Here is a 13972-nt window from a genome sequence, read left to right as displayed (position 1 = left end):
CCTGTGATGTTTGTACATCCTACTTTATACTTGTGTGTATTTATTTTTATTTTAGAATTTAACTTGTGTGAATATAAATCTTAGAGAACCATTATCACGTGTCTATAAGGATCTACAAGTATGGAAATGGCAACTAATCACTCCCAGATACATGTGGAAAACACAGTCCTTGGAAAAGTCTTTGGAAATGGAGAATACCTCTGAGCAGTGTAGCATCAAGAAGTGTAGATAGATATAAAAGTAAACAATGCTGAGTGCACAGCATGTAGAAAAGAAGATCATTAAATTTTTCCTACAGTTTCCAGTTTAAAAAAATTTCTTCCACCAAAATAATTATCATTTACTCACTAAGAATATCTGTCTAAAGGTGATAGAGTATTATAAAAGTCTCTGCCTCAGCAATGGGGAAATGGTGTCTCCCTGGTTCTAAACATGTTTAATTTCTCACGGTGGCTTTCTTTCTATGATTTTGCTGATGTCCAACAAAGTTTATGGATTTCCATTTCTTTAGCAGTTAAAATTATATTTACATGATTCTCTTCATAAAGCAGTTTCAACACAATTGAAGCTTGGAACATATTTCTTAAAAATGTAATTATAGCATGCACATGTAATATAAATTTGGTGTCATAAAATGAGCAAACCTATTAAAAATGTTATTAAATGTAATTCTTGTTGGAGAGGATGGGTTTTTACATAAACCGAGATGTGATTTATTTTAGCCGTGACACAATCATATTAAAAAACAATGGGAAAATTTATGCTTATAAATATTGATTACTTAAAACTGAAGTAGGGCTGGCGAGATGGCACAACTGGTAAGAGAACTGGCTGCCAATCCTGAAGACCTGAATATGGTCCGCCACAATTCATAGTCAGAGGAGAGAACCCATTCCAGCCAGTTGTCCTCTGAGCTCTGCATGTGTACCAGGCCATGTGCTTGCTCTCAGCACACACAAGAGAGAGAGGTAAAGGTGCTAATGTTTTTTTTTTTTTCCTTCATTTCTTGAATCGAACCAAAACTACACAGACATCATTCTGCTCTGCCTCTTTCAATTGCAATAGTCTTACTAACGGTTAAAAACCAATATCAAAAATAAGCACACAAGAGTGCCAAGATGGGTCAACCATATTTTCTACCATAAGATTTGCCTTCCCTCAGGGCACCTGCTTTGTGTATGAGGCAAGTACAAGAGTAGACAGCAGGATTTAGTGGAGACTGGGGAATAACTGAGGAGAAGGAACAGAAAACCACACGAAGTGCTGGGAACACAGGCTTTGGGGAGGTGGCAGACAGAGCCAAAGTGATGATGATAGAGCCCTTCCCTATTCCAAGTGCTCAGTTGCTTGGCACAGGATATAAGGCTGGAGGAGCCACTTACGGTAAGCTCTTGGTATTGACTCTCTGCTCAGAGCTCTTGAGTCCTCCATTGGCCTATTTTTGCCTTCTGGAACCACTCCTTGTTAAGTACAGTTTGAGTCTTTTGGAGGGGGGCGGGATATTTTTTTCTTAACTTTGCTGAAATAAACTGAGTGAATGCTCACTGGCTCACGTGACAGAGATGTCTGCCCATCCAGGACAATCCCTCTACCAACTACTCCCTGGGCTCCTCACTGGAAGGAGGGAGAGAGAATCCCTTCTCCATTCCCTAGGCTTCCTCCCAAGCTAAAGGGAAAGCAGGATACTGGATGATGGCCACACTCACAGTCTTCTTCAGGTTCTAAGACAGAAGCTCTTCAGGGCACACAGGCCTGTGAAGTGGTTGATGTCCTCACACCTCTCAAATCTAGCTTTCTCCTCTAAAGAGAAAGCTGTACAGCATGGTGACAAGTCAGAAGATTGTTTTTGTAGAATCTACTTAATATTAACTTCTTCTTAATAAATTTCCCACTGTAAGAACCTCTGGCCAGACTTAGTAAAAGCACACAATTTCCCCCATTCCCTGAAGAGCCTCATAAAACCTCAGCCATAGGTCTTGCTTCTCCCAGAGCTTAGCTGACCACTGAGCTGCCTTGTTGGGGGATGGTGCTGTAGCAAATCACTCCCGGGTTTTGGAGATGTCATTCCAACAACAACAACAAAAAAAATGTAACAAGGTTTTAATAATCTTGTCAAGACAAACTCAAGAGCCCGGGCTTCTCATACTTCCTGAATAGAACATTACAAATCCCCTCATCTAGTTAAATATTTTGCAATAACATGAAAAGTAAAACTATTTATGGGGTCCTAAAGAAGCACAGAATGTTCACAAGGTGAGAGTCTTCCCATAGGAGCCAGACAGGCTGTTCTTTACAAAACCAGCCTGATCCCAACACCAGCAAAAATAAGAACTGCAGATAAAGGTTTCCAATAATCAATGGAATCATATTTCAAATTCTATCAAAAATCTTGCTGTGGAATCTCCTGTCTATTATGGAGGAGAGAAAATCCTGAACTTTGACAGAAAACTCTTAGAAAGAAATTTACATAAAAATCCAAGGCTCTGTCGGGCTTTCTTTCTTTAGTGTTTCAATTAATGATGATATTAAAACAAGCATATTGTTATTTCAGAATACCTTGGATTAACTATGCATTTACTTGTGTTTATGGTAGTTATGAGTTTCTAGCCAATAATGTATAATTTTTAAAGTTTTTTTAAGATGTAAACTTTATCTTTCATTTATATAGTTTTGAAATACATCTTAAAAAAATTTATACTCTCAGGAAAACTGTGATCATTAGGAAATCTGAAAAGAGCTTGGTGATATTTGTATTCCCAGTCATCAGATTTTATGGTGGTTTTTTTTGTTTGTTTGTTTGTTTGCTTGTTACTGTACAAAGTTTGTGCTGGATTATATAGTGTCAATTTAATGTAAATTCCGGATAGAAAAAAACTTCCACTGAAAGAGCAATGGCTCCTTTTTACAAAATTCAGGATTCCTTGCAAGACCTCCCACAGTGTGGGGAGGTTGTTCTATGTCCCTGGGTCAGAGAGATAACCTGGCTACCCCAGGTGTCCTGTGTCTTCCATGGGCTACTGTAGGCCTTTACCAAGTGCACTTTGCTCTCTAGTCTTTTCTGGAGAATCTATGTTTACATTGATAATCTACTGGAAAGACAAGTAGTGACAAAATGAAAATCATTGGCTATTGAAGTATTCTGGAGAGGGGGGAATTGTCCTTAGTCATGTATGCACTGAGGAGTACATTAAGTTCCAATGCACAACTTCAAACCTGTCATTTATTACACAGATGGTCCTGGTCAAACTCAGTGGACCACAAACACAAACAAAAAGACGTGGATATGATATGGAAAGGAGATGCATAGCATATGAGGTTTATAGGGTGGGAGGGAAGCAGATAAAAAATGGCAGGGGAGAGAATACATCAAATACATTGTGAATATGTATGAAAATTTATCAAAGGAGAAAATTCAATTAATAAAAACAATCTATATTTTGAAATAAGCCAAGAAACATGATTTCAGCCACTTGTCATTCATGGTCAGACTTCAAGAAGAGACAATCTGGCCAGCATCAAACTACAAAGAAATTATAATTGTTGGACATATGTCTGTTTTTGAAATTTATATTCCCATTTTTTTTAATCAGAACTAGAAATGGGGTGCAGTCACAAAAGAAAAATAAATCTTTAGTATTAAGGACATATTTCAATTATTTCAGATTAGAGGTTTTCATGCATTTATGAAAATTAAAAGAAGTGGCGGCCGTCTGCAAAAAGACTTGTAGGAAAGTCAGACAAATTTCCTGAACAGAGGGGAAGTGGGCTTGAAGTCCCACCCCAAGGTGAAGAGCTACTGACAATTGGCAGCTGTCAAGAGAGGGTAAGTCCATTTTCTTTAAGTATATGGCCCCTGGTGAGTCGACCTGTGTCCGATGGAAGGCTACATACCCATAAGGATATGGGCAACATGAAGTGGACCTGATGGTACTCGAGCTGGGTAGATAAGGAAGGAGTAGACAGACCTGGAAGGAGTACAGGGTGAAGATGAATATGGCTATGGTAGTTTGAATATAATTGGCCCCCATAAGCTCATAGGGAGTGTCACTATTGGGAGGTAAAGCCTTGTTGAAGGATGTGTGTCCCCATTTGGGCGCACTTTGAGATTACCTATGCTCAAGATACCACACAGTGTCTGAGGCTGCTTCCTGTTGCCTTCTGATCAAGATGAAGCCAGCATCATGTCTGCCTGCAAGCCATCATGCTCCCTGCCATGATGATGATGGACTAAACATCTGAACTCTAAGCGAGCCACCCCAATTAAATGTTTTCCTTATGAGAGTAGCAGTGGTCATGGTGTCTCTTCACAGCAACAGAAACCCCGAGTTAAGACAGTGATCAAAATACCTTGCATGAAATTATCAAAGAACTAAAAAAGGGGGTGGATTAAAAGTTATAAAGAAGACTAGAGGCATCTAATAGCTCCTCTCCCAAGTTGAAAGATGTTTGGGGGGAATTAAAGTAGATTATCAAAATTCAAGCAGCACAAATATTAAAGGGGCCTGTGCTAAGAAGAGACCTGGAGAGCACGTGAGTGTTTGAGCCTAGTTTACTGGAATGATCTTCTTCCGAAAAACAGCAGAGATCGCACTATTTCACTGGTCTCCACATTGCCTTCATCTGTCATTCACATCATGCTGCCTCTGCTCCCCTGGGGGACAGGGAAGGCACAGGTGTTCTTTGTTTTATATTCCACCCAGTACCCACTGCCTCACGTGTCTGCAGATGCCCCACATGGCCTCTTGTGGATCGGACACCTTTTCCTAAATGCCCAGTCCTCCACACCAGTAACTGACACACCATTGACCTGCAGGGACAGGATGAAAGCTCATAATTCTACCCGTGGGAATTGTATTTGTTTACTTACTTGCTTATTGTGCAGTCTGCCAGAGAACAGGATTTTAATAAATATTGGTATGAATAAAAGTCAGTATCAGAAAATTGGACTTCGGCGGTGGTTTTTCTCCTCTTCAAATCTAATGTTTTTGTGGGTAATAACATAGAGATTATAAATACTATTGATTATACAATACTTCTAACAGCACGCCCCATATTGATCACCTCCACATGTTCTGGCTCTATACTCTCAATCATTCTTCCCTCCTAGTGTGTATTAAACAAAAACACGTCTTCCTGGATGTGTGTTTAGTGGAATGCTCATCCTCTGAACTTCCCTTGACAAGAATGCATTATGGCAACAGAAAAGGGAGAAGGGGAGGTAGGGTGAACAGGGCTAAGCTTGGTCACTCCACACTGCCTCTGATTTGGGAAACGCAAAACAGCAGAGCTCAGAGAGAGAAAGCTCTGCCACTGAGCATGGCCCCAGAAAGCTTTGAAAGTTTGCGTTAGTCAAATCTTATTATAAACCTAGTTGGCATCAAGTTCCTTAAAGAAAGCAAACAGGAGCAGCCTGCAAAGTCCACACAGTTCTAGCCTCTGGTTCTAACCTAGGAGCATACATAGAGAAACAGTGAAAGCAGAGTCATCTAAAAACTAAAGTCTCTCTGCAGGTCTCTTACTCTTCCTGGCCCAGGGAGGAATGGCCTCTGTAGTTTTTCACTGACAGTCTTCTGTCATCTTACTATACCTTTCCCCAAATGGAAACACACACACACACACACACACACACACACACACACACACACACACACACACACACATACACCTTTCTCCATTTTTTTATCCCAAGAGCCTTACCCTGTGTCTTTTTGCTGTTTTTATGAGCACGGGTACTTGGCTTGAATATGTGTCCATGCACCGTGTATGTGGCATGTCCTTAGAGACCAGAAGAGGATGTTGTTTCCCCTGGACTGGAGTTGTGGATGATTGTGAGCTGCCATGTGAGCATTGGTATAAAACAAAAACAAAAAAACAAAAAAAAAGAAAGAAAGAAAGAAAGAAAAGAAAAACAGGTCCTCTGGGAGAGCAGCCAGTGTTCTTAAACACTGAGCCATCTCTTCATCATGCCACCCCACCACCCCTTCTTTTCTTCCGAAGACGGGCAGGTGAAACTGTGGATGGGAGTAATTCTACATCATCGTCTCGAAGAAGTCTCAAGCAATGCGATACTCTAGACTCTGATCCTTGCACCTCGTATCTAGTGAATTCCCCAGTCCCCACAGAGCTTCACAGGCGGCTCTGTTTGCTGCAGAGGCCTTTCTAACATTGTAAGCAGAGTGAGAACACAGCTCCAGCTCCGACAGAGACCTCTGCAGACCACTTGTCTATTCTGCCCATTGGAAGGTTTGTGATGCCGCCTTGATTGTTGTCTATTTGTGAGCATCACAGAACATGGAGCCTTCTGTGGCGGTGGCTGCTGTTCTTATTGACGTGCAATCATAGAGGAGCTTTTGAGGAATTGGAAATGGGAACGATCAAAATCCATTGCATATATGCATGAAATTCTCATGGAATAAATATAAATATATTTAAAACTTCACCAGCATCTAGCACACTATCATCGGGCATGAAACCATCACTTGCTGCTAATGATTTTGAGTGGGATGAATGCCTCAATTTCTATCTTTGCAAAAGCGATAGATGGAATCTCCTTTTACCTTTTCAAGCTCTTCCAACTACATGTTTACCGCACCTCTCTCAATACAGATTCAAGTTTCCTTATGATTGAGCACCAAAAATTCAGGTTTTAGGCTGAAAAGCTATAAATTTGATATTGGTGACAGATCCACTATCTGAGCCTACCCAGTAGACCAGAGCGGGCTGCAAAGTCACTGATGTGTGCAGTGTCATATTCTGAGGACAGAGCTCAATGGAGCAGAATCAGGAAGGAAGGGGTGGGAGGGAATACAGGAGTCTGCAGCAGGCTTGGTGTAAGGGAAAGGTTACTGTGAAACACTAAGCAGGCTGCTTTCTGACCTCCAGCCTTGGCAGCTTAGGGAATGCGTTCTCAAGAGTGACGCCGCATAGCTTGTTCACTTCCAGCCTGTGTGATGTTGGGCAAAGTGCAGCCATCTTCAGCACTGATGAAAAATCAACATGTTTCGACTCTGCTCTTCACATAATTCATGTTTCATTTTGAAAATTATACAATTGTCTAATGAGTTCATTAATACTGATAGCATTTAGAGTGTGACTGAAAAATAAAAATTTGTAACGTTTTATCACAGACATGGCTTTATTCTGACAGGAACTTTGCTGGGCACACTCACTGTGTCGGACAGGTACAGACATTTCTATTTCACTGCTGAAAAATTAAAGCCAGTGAGTCCAAGGATGGATTTACTTACTGAACAGAGAAATCTTTCCAATAAGCTTTGAAAAAGTGCTCGGAGAATCTTTGTTTAATCTATTTATTTTCAGAGGAGAGTCTATTATACCCAAGAATATCTATGTAGTGTTAATTTTTGAGGTTCTATGAAATATTTTATGTAAAATTACTCTCCTTTATTTCCTGCCCTTTTACCTCACATGTACTCTATGGAACAATAAGAAATAAATCAAATACTTCTTCCATGTAGTGACCCTTGAAATTCTTTTATTCCATACTGAATTGGACTGAATTGCCAATTTATTATCTCCAAAAAAAGTGTATAAATCATAAAATTGGTATAGCAGACTATTTCATGGACGAATCCCCTAATTCACAAGTGCTTTTATTATAAAGGAAAGAAGATATTAGTTTTTTACCCAAATCAACCTATTTTATAAATGAATATGGTTACATCCCTGTCATCCGAGCCATCTGATGACACATTTAAATCAGGTCACACATTCAAGTAATTGTCTAGTTAGGTGAAACTGTATGTTAGGAGTTCAGAAATAAAGGATAACTATTCTGGTCACTGCCCTTGAAGATGCAGATGAGGACTTGGGAGTCACTAAGAAAAGAGAGCATGGCCAGAGAGGCAGAGTGGTTCCCAAGGGACCCCTACTCTCAGCATGGGAAGGGCATTTAGACAGATGGTCGTGTGTCTTAGCAGACGAACTCAGCTAACCAAATTGCGCTATGGAGGACACATCTTAGACATAGAAAAGGCCACCCAATAATGACAAAAGACGAGTCCTGAAGGCCTACAACCTTGTGAGGTAATGAGTAATTCATTCAACTGAAACTTGCCGAGGTCAGAGTTGGTGTGAGAGGAACCAGATTACAAAGGACCTTTCTCTTGAAGCTCGAGGAATGTCACTGATGGATCTTATTTGGGACTTAACAATTAGATTTGAGCTTTAGAAAGATCCTACCAGCAGCTTCAAGGGAAATACACCAGGCCAAAAGTATACAGAGTCACATTACTGAGATGTGGGTGGGAGTAGTAATGAAGTAATAGCTTCCTCCTATGGAGCAGATGGATGTACTACAGTTGTTTGGCCAAACTTTCATAAGCACATTATCAAGTAGGTAATATGAGATCCTTTTTACCTATGAGAATGCCAGTCTTGAGAAGCTGATTTGTCAAAAGCTCACAAAGCTGAGGTGGGGTGTGATTCAATGAGAATTGAGCTGTGGGTCCATGCTTTGTACCATGTTTAACAGCAAAGGCAAAAAATGGTGTCTTAGAACAGAGCAATGGCTCTGGAAGTATGAATGCAAGGGGGGACAAAGGACTTCTGCAGGATTTAAGGAGGGACAGTGCTCAGGGGCAACTAACCCAGTTACCTGGTTTTCACCTCAAAGAAGCAATGCGGACTATAAGAGGTCCAGCCCCTTGACAACTCACTCTAGGGTCCAGGAAGAATCTACGACAGGCTGAAAGTCTAATCATTGACGATATTAAAAGAATCTAAGTACATGAAACTCTTAGTCCATACACTTTATTCTTCTGAGTCAGTTCTCTCTCTACAAACAGTTCTCATGCTTAGCTCCTCACCGTTTCTTCTTTTCCTGTCCTCTCATAGCCCTAACTAAGCTCTCCTGCTATCGATCTCATCTTCTTTCTCTGTTCCTTCGTCTCCCATCTCACCTTCCTCTCCTCCTCTCCTGACCTGATTCAAAACCACCTACAATCTGTAAAAACTTTCCCTTGTTGCTTTTCTCCTTGGGCTGAGGCACTCGCCACAAAAACTCTGCCCTGTCCTGTTCTTTCTTCTCTGGCCACATGACTCTACTCGGACCAGGAATTCTGCCCCAGCCTTCACCGCCACCTGGTTATGCCACAAACCCTTTTTTCCTGAGTCAATAGCTCTGGAATGTCACTGAAGAGGCCTGAAGGAAAGGGAAGGTCTGAGCTTCATTTGCACAAGAAACAAATCTATGCATCTACAATCAGGCTGTCTCCTAGGCTCTGTAGCAGTGTTACCTAGTTCAGATCAGCAATACTAGTACATCTGAGAAGATTACACTGTTTGCCATTAAGGCCTAGTAGTATATGAGCACACAAGAAATTCATAGCAGAAGACAGCTGATATATTATAAGCTGGATATCATCAAATATTCCTCAATATTTGACTTTCCTCTAGAAGAATTCCTTGACCCTTCTAGGTATAGTTTTATCATATACAGCTGAATCTCGATAACATATTCTTGTTATAAGCAGCCAGAGAAGGATAGAGCAAGTTGTGGCATCATTCTCTCTAAGATATAAATTATTGGTGTGTGGTGATGTATTGTGTACCCTAATTAACTTTGGCTGAAGATCAGAGAACAGAACAATACACTACATTAAACCTAGAGGCAAAACAGTGGTGACACACACCTTTAATCCTAGCACTCCGGATTCAGAGACCTGTCTGGATCTCTGTGAGTTCAAAGCTATTCTGGACTACATGAGATTGACTCAGTCTAGGAGAGAAACAGAGCCAAGCAGTGGTGACACACACCTTTAATCCCAGCACTTGAGATCTCATGCCTTTGCTTGGGAAGTACATGCCTTTAATCCCAGGTAGTGACAGCTGGACAGAGAAAGGTATATAAGGTGTGAGGAAACAGGAATAGAGGGTCTTTTTCAAGCTGTGGCATTGGTGAGGTAAGAAGTGGTGGCTGTGACTTGTTCCTTTGTCTCTCTGATCTTCAGCCAAAGTCTAATCGGGTACACCATCTATCGCTACACTGGTGTATTCACACAGGTGCAAGACTCTTTATTTTTCTCTGTTAGTGTCAAACAAATGCCAGAGAACTTGCTACCAGGTATGTGTAGTTAGTCACTCTATTCCCAGTGTTTGGAACACAAATATACAGATAAATGCTGTCCTAGCTGGGTGAGATACGGGGGCTATTAAGAAGTAAAACCACCACTGTGACAAATAAGCAGTAACTCATGTAGCCCTGTCAACCTTCCGATGAAGAAGAATTAGAACAATGATGATGGCACAACTGTGTCTTCACATGGGCAAACTCAGAAGCCAGCAAAATGTGTTGACCAATCACTGAATTCCTAGACTTTGAATTTTTAGATACTGCTCTAACCAGACTGACTTTTACAAAGATTCTGAAAGATGTTCTCATGGGTATGTGCTCAATTGTGTCCTTCAGAACTTCCTATAAAAGTTCCAACTCCCAGATGCCATTGCATGACTACATTAGAAATCAGCATCTTTATAGTCTTGATCAAGTGAAAATGAGGTCATTAAAGTGTTCTGAATCTGTCAAATGTTAATGGACTAGACATTGTTAATGTAATTCTTGCCTGTATATATTGTATATACTTATTGGATATAGTTTTTCTTGTACTAGTTATAAGTTGTTATTTTATACAAAAAAAGGGGAAATGAGGTGAAATTATGTCCCCCAACACATTGTGCAACCTAACAAACTTATCTGGGGTCAGAGAACAGATAGACATAGAGGCCAGAAAATGGTGGCACACACACCTTTAATCCTAGCATTTCAGAGGCAGAAATCTGTCTGGATCTCTGTGAGTCCAAAGCCACACTGGAAACAGCCAGGCATGGTGACACATGCCTTTAATCCCAGGAAGTGATGGCAGAAAGCAGAAAGGCATATAAGGCATGAAAACCAGGAACTAGAGCTGGTTAAGCTTTTAGGCTTTTAGCAGCAGTTCACCAGAGATTTATTCTGGATGAGGAATCAGAGACTTTCAATCTAAGGAAACAAGTTCAGCTGTGGAATTGGTGAGGTGAGGTTGGATGTGATCTCTTCTGTTTCTCTGATCACTCAGTATTCACCCCAATAGCTGTTTCTGGGTTTGTTTTTTATTAATAAGACCTTTTAAGATTCGTGTTAACACATACACACACACACACACACACACACACACACACAAACTCACCCCCCCACACACACACACATGTAGTGGGTAGCCATTCCAGCTTGGTTCTGGAAGTTCCAACCCCCATTGAGACTCTGGCAACTGTTACGCCTACGAGGCGGGGCGAGGGGAGGCGCCTGGGAACCCGAGAGCTGGATGGACAAGCGCTCTCACTGGGCACTCTCTCGGTGCCAGGACGCTGACTGGTGGAGATTGACTGTGCAGAGCTCCGGAGAACACCGCTGGATTGCGTTACACCTTCCCCAGACCCTGCGACCTACTCATTGCTTAATTTGTGAGTTATGCCATTAAATAAATATCCTTTTAACTACATGGAGTGGCCATAATAATTTCTCCAATACACATATCTGGTTGATTTCAGTCCTCGTTGATTCTTTCAGTTGATTCTTTCTCCTTATATTGAACAGACTTCATGTAGTACATCACATGCCAAGGTGTAGTCAACAATCTCTAAGATAGAAAATGTGACAGAAACAAGGCCATCAACTGTTTCCCCCAGCTGCTTTTCTGTCTGTCCTGCGACAATAGCCCAGAAGAGGGAATCAATTACAGGACCAGAACTGAACAGAGGAGTAAACATGTTTTGCAAGACTGAGCCCCTCACAGATTACCCACACTGTTATGAATCAGTCAGTGTTGGTGATACATAGCTGCAGTCCCAGGACTTGTGAGTTAGATAGAGGAGGATCAAGAGTTCCTGGTCACCCTAACAGACTCCTAGTAATGGCTAATCTTGGCAACATCTGGCATCAGCTAAAACCCAAGAAGCTGGGCAGCCTGTGAGGGATTTTCTTGACCTGTTCATTTGAAATGGGAAGATCCACTCCAAATCTGGGTCATGTGCTTTCTTCCTAGCAAGCTCATGTGTCTTGAGATATTCCTTCAATTATATTAGAACTCCTTCCAGATTTCAACAAGGACTGAAAAGTGGCAGCTCTCTAAGCACTTCCCTGGGACTACAGTACCAGAATGGACTGCTGAGACATTCAGCCTTGTGAACTGAACAATTGCCTGATTCTTGGCCTTTCCATTGGGAGAGAGCCATTGTTGGACTGCCTAAACCACACCCTGCAGGCCACTCTAATAAATTTATATATGTATATATCCATCCATCAGTGCTGTTACTTTAGATAATCCTGACTTATATACCCCAATAGCTATTTTTGTCTGCTTATTAGAAATGTGACATCATTTTTCTTTAAATCAACCAATAGCAAAATTTCACAGCTGATGCATCAAGGCAGTGGCGGTGGTGATTTAACTTCTGATACCGAAGATCATTCTTTACCTTTCCTTTTGACCTCTCTTTTTAAATCTTTGAGTAACAAAGGGTTGTACAGTTTTAGGATCCTTGGCTGTGGTTTGACTGCTGGAGAGATGCATCAACTATTAAGAGCACTTGTTAACTCTGGTCCAGGACAGGTGTTTGGCTCTCAGCATCCACATTGGCCAGCTCACACCCACCTGAAATTCCACCTCCATGGAAAACCAGTGCAATTCTCTAGCCTCCAAAGACACCTACACATATGTGTTACACACTCACAAAGACACACAAACACACATAAAAATGATATCTTTAAGAGTGGTGTGTCCTGGATACAGGATAATAGAGATCCAATGTGATGGATCAGAAAATATTGTTCTCAAAAACAGTTCCTCGCCGGGCGGTGGTGGCGCACGCCTTTAATCCCAGCACTCGGGAGGCAGAGGCAGGCGGATCTCTGTGAGTTCGAGGCCAGCCTGGGCTACCAAGTGAGTTCCAGGAAAGGCGCAAAAGCTACACAGAGAAACCCTGTCTCGAAAAAACCAAAAAAAAAAAAAAAAAAAAAAAAAACAGTTCCTCGTCCATATTCAGTCCTCGCATAAAGCCATTAAAAAAACCCCCAAAAGATGAATCCTTGGGCTCTGGCATAAAGGGATTAGGATACCTGATTCTTTTTAAGGACACTAGAAAAGTTCTATCCAAATTGGTCCCTGTTGCACCTCAGATGTCCACCATTAAAGTCATTCATTTGAGTTAAGAAAATTGCCAGTAAGACCTCTATTAAAATGCAAATGTGTTCCCTGGGTGGGGAAACACACTAAATCATTATCAGCCATTAACACTTTAGACCAAATTAGTTTCAGATTTATTAACCAATTACTCAAAGTACTAAAGGTATGGTGTGCCAGACAGGGTGGTGTCAGTTGGTGGTGAAGATGGGGGATGGACACAAGCATGGTCAGAGGGTCTTGCATCTGAACATCCTTACTGAAGGCTTCCGTTTTCACAACTGAAATAAAATGTAACCTTCTTATATTAAAATATTGGAGAGCATCTGTTGACAATGCAGATGTCAAGGCCAGGCTACTAAGGTTCCATTTCCTGCACACTGCTGAGAACCAGAATGGAAACCCCCTGGCTGTGCCCAGATGCCTTTCCTTTGCTCTCCTGGCCTCTGCATGCACACAGGGTCCTGATCCGCAGTTTCCTGATTTTGAAGGTGGAAAATGCTGGGGATTCATTGGAATTTGGATCTTTTCCCTGGAGTCACATTTGACGGGAAACTCTGGCAGCAGATCCAGCTTCAGGCAACAGGGGCATCATGAGGGCTAGCTCCAGGCTCCACAGTCAGTGTGCTCCAAACTGAAATGTTTGGCAGCTTAGACAGCCCACTGGCTTTCAACTGCAGCATCTGCCATTTACGGTGGTTTTATGGGATACCGCCCCATCGTGCTTTGAGGATCATCTCTCAATATAGGAGGAACAAATGTGGAGGTAGAATGGACTCTGGCATCCTGGCTTC

At 41.6% G+C, this 13972-nt stretch overlaps 1 protein-coding gene and 1 long non-coding RNA gene across 3 annotated transcripts in view; both read right to left on the bottom strand.

Moving 5' to 3' along the window:
- Csmd1 (CUB and Sushi multiple domains 1) overlaps nucleotides 1-13972 on the bottom strand; it is a 1611441-nt gene that overhangs the window by 1336805 nt on the left and 260664 nt on the right. The gene's annotated exons all lie outside the window — the stretch shown is intronic.
- On the bottom strand, nucleotides 3630-5602 carry LOC143269123 (uncharacterized). Its single transcript, XR_013045486.1, has 2 exons — nucleotides 4868-5602; nucleotides 3630-3965 (listed from the first exon to the last, which is right to left on the bottom strand). It is a non-coding gene; the product is annotated as an uncharacterized LOC143269123 (long non-coding RNA).

This window comes from Peromyscus maniculatus, chromosome 17, assembly GCF_049852395.1.
Source record: "Peromyscus maniculatus bairdii isolate BWxNUB_F1_BW_parent chromosome 17, HU_Pman_BW_mat_3.1, whole genome shotgun sequence".
Classification (NCBI taxonomy): domain Eukaryota; kingdom Metazoa; phylum Chordata; class Mammalia; order Rodentia; family Cricetidae; genus Peromyscus; species Peromyscus maniculatus.
The sequence above is the reverse complement of the archived record's forward strand: the minus strand, read 5'-3'. Positions and strand labels throughout refer to the sequence as shown.